Source organism: Grammomys surdaster, unplaced genomic scaffold (genome assembly GCF_004785775.1).
Source record: "Grammomys surdaster isolate TR1022 unplaced genomic scaffold, NIH_TR_1.0 958, whole genome shotgun sequence".
Lineage (NCBI taxonomy): Eukaryota > Metazoa > Chordata > Mammalia > Rodentia > Muridae > Grammomys > Grammomys surdaster.
The window spans coordinates 6,690,301-6,693,664 of record NW_021605377.1 but is presented as its reverse complement, the minus strand read 5'-3'; the positions used below and the strand labels follow the sequence as shown (position 1 = coordinate 6,693,664).

Here is a 3,364-nt window from a genome sequence, read left to right as displayed (position 1 = left end):
GCACAGTGCCTCCAGACTCCCGTGAGCCCCAGAGCATCTGGTCTTTGCCAACAACATTATTCATCAAAGAAGGATTTTAAAAAAAAATCATAGCAACACCCAGCTTGTCACCGTGGATGGCTTTGGGGAAGTCGTAACTTCAGCTCAGCCTGGGTCTTTTAAAGACATGGAAAGCCGCTTCTCCCTTTATCCACAATGTATTTCATAAAAGAGAAACATGCTGAACTAGATTTTCACAATGAACCCCCCCATAGTTAAGAATCCATAGTTAAAAATATATTACCTCCTCAAGAGCAAAACACAGTAAAAAGTTAATACAATCGCAACTTCAGCTTTTCTTTCTTTCTTTTTTGAGAGAGAGAGAGAGAGAGAGAGAGAGAGAGAGAGAGAGAGAGAGAGAGAGATAAAGACCACACTGAAACCCTTCATTTATATTTTTTCAGGGACATAAATGAGCAAGGGCTATTTCTTCCCACCCCTGCCTCTCCGATGCCCCGATGCTGGGAGTGTTCTACCCCTGTCTCATTCAGAACTCATTCAGAACGGAGAGAGGCCCCCAGCTGTGAAATGGCTTGTATTCTACAACTCTGCAGCTGGAACAGAAGCCCTCATTTTGAGGAAACTTGTCAAGAACTCTGCATCAGTGCTTGACAGCTTCCTGTTCCCTCCTCGGCCTTACTGACTCTCCATTTAGCAAAAGAGTCATCGCGCCCGATGAGTATGAATTGATGGTGACCCAACCCTGTGAGTGCAAATTCCAAAAACTCACTTATTTACATTTCTTGATAGCCTTAAACAAGATATCAGTACCATGGAAAATAGTCTTTGGGCTTGGTTATCTATTTATTTCATTTTCTTTATTTATTTTAAAGATCTTACTTTGTTTTGGGGTTTGTTGTTGTTGCTGCTGTGTTTGGTTAGTTGGTTGGCTTTTTGGTTTTTAGAGACAGAGTTTCTCTGTATTCCTGGCTGTCCTTGAACTCAATCTGTAAACCAGGCTGGCCTTGAACTCAGAGAACCAACTGCCTCTGCCTCCCAAGAGCTTAGATTAAAGGCATGTGCCACCACCTCACAGGGAAGCTGGCGCTGAACTCACTCTGTAGCTCGGGCTAGCTTTAAACTCAAATTCTCTTGCCTGTACCTAACAAGTTCTAGGGTTATAACCATGCTTCATCTCCACACCTGACTGGATATGTCACCAATGAACAAGCAAATTCAGTATGCAGCTGGCCATCTCTGAATGCAGAGTTGTGACTGCTGGGTACTTGCACATTTCTAAATGCACGTTTCTGCTTTCTGCTTCACAGAAATACTAGATGAAAAAGACTCCAGGCTGATGGTAAAGAGGATCCATAGTGATAATTACCTTAGATACCTATGTACTAAGGTATCATCAATTATAAGGTAGACCATGATTTAATCAGGAAAAACACTCGTTAGGCCATGATACCATGCATTTTCATTAGAAATTTTTATTTCTTCCTATGCTCACCTTAAGTGATACAGAGATGTATTGAACTAGCACAGAGCCACAGTGTGAGCCTCTACATCCCAGATTTCACATGTCCAGCAATGACACCGTCATGACTCGACACCAGCAACCTAGGAGGTATCTTGATCTCAGAGATGTTCATCTGTAAACAATGGGCCTTGGTGAAATATGACGTCAGTATGCTTCCTATGGGCCTCTCTAGAGCCTCTGCTAACCTGACATCTGCTGCAGCCCAAGTGATCAGTCAGAACCTGTCCTGGGAGCCTTTTCTTCCTTTCTCTTCCTTGGCTTTCCATTCCTGGTGCTCCACAATGGCCCTCCCAGTTCTGACTGTGTGTCAGCATCCACTGGACTAAAGGAGCAGTGGCCTCTGATGAAATCTTTTCCTTACTTTACGATTCCCTGTTTTCCAGGCTCTACCATTTTCTCTGACAACTTTGCTTCTACTGTTATTAATGATACATATGATATACATGATGATACATTCTATATAACATATATGCAATACATTTCTTCATTAAATAACATTAAGCCTGTTTTTTTAGAAGATTTAATATATTGATTGTGAGGATGGAGAGGTTACTTTCAATTTGTCTGTTTTAAATTTTGCTGCCATATATGTAACATAAAATCTACTATTTTAACCACTTTTAACAGCAGAATATTTTGTGGTGGTGTGCTCCTGATGCAATACATCTCACTTTTTTTTGTTAATTTTAAACATAACTGATCATTATTGTTCCCTGCCTCCAGAAGGATTTAGAGGGCTTCAGTGATTTGGGGTAGAAAAGAACCAATCTACAAAGTGCTGCTAGTTCAAAGCTCATCCCTCCTCCAAGTCCAGGCAGCCACAGAAGCACAACTTTTCTATTTGCCTACCTCTAAAACATCTTTTTATTTTCCTTCTGTTATAGCCATACAGCAAGATCAAAGAGAACACTTTGTCCCTTGGGCTTCAGCGACTGGCTGGTAAAGGACTGAAGAGCCTTTAACGCTTTCTTAGAAGTCACAAAAGTTAACTAATCCTCTCATGACCCTCAGCCAGAGGGGATAGATTGTCCTACACCCTACTATCACATACATGATTGCATATGCACACATGTGCACACACACAAATACACACATGGACACATGCACCCCACACTCACATACACATACACACATGAATACACACACAGACAGGCACACATGCACATATGCCCCTCATGGCGACACACACGCATTAATGCATGTACAGACAGACACACATGCACACCTGAATGCATGTACAGACAGACACACATGCACACATGCCTCCCACACTCTCACACACACACCCATGAGTGCACAGACAGACATCCATGCACACATGCCCCCCTCACACTCACACACACACACACACACACAAACACATGCACACACACCTCCACCTTACTATCACTTTTAAAAATTACAGTGCTTGCTTCAGCAGCACATATACTAAAATTGGAACGATACAGAGAAGATTAGCATGGCCCTTGCGCAAGGATGACACGCAAATTCGTGAAGCATTCCATACTTTTTTTGCCAGGCAGTGGTGGTGCACGCCTTTAATCCCAGCACTTGAGAGGCAGAGGCAGGCAGATTTCTGAGTTCGAGGCCAGCCTGGTCTACAGAGTGAGTTCCAGGAGAGCCAGGACTACACAGAGAAACCCTGTCTCAAAAACAACCAAAAAAATAAAAATAAAAATTACATTGTTTTACCTTTGAATATTCTTGTTAGTCTAATTTGTCTGCATAAAACTGTTCAGGGGCAGATGGACATTTTGTGACTTGTCCTCATTCTAAATATCCCTGGCCCACATTGAAAAACAAGTTTTGCTTCAAAGCAAAGCTGGGTGATCCTCCTCTCCT

At 42.3% G+C, this 3,364-nt stretch overlaps 1 non-coding gene across 1 annotated transcript; it reads left to right on the top strand.

Moving 5' to 3' along the window:
- Positions 1 to 2,926: 2,926 nt before the first annotated feature.
- Positions 2,927 to 3,033, top strand: LOC114634536. Its single transcript, XR_003713350.1, has one exon. It is a non-coding gene; the product is annotated as a U6 spliceosomal RNA (small nuclear RNA).
- The last annotated feature ends 331 nt before the right edge of the window (positions 3,034 to 3,364 follow it).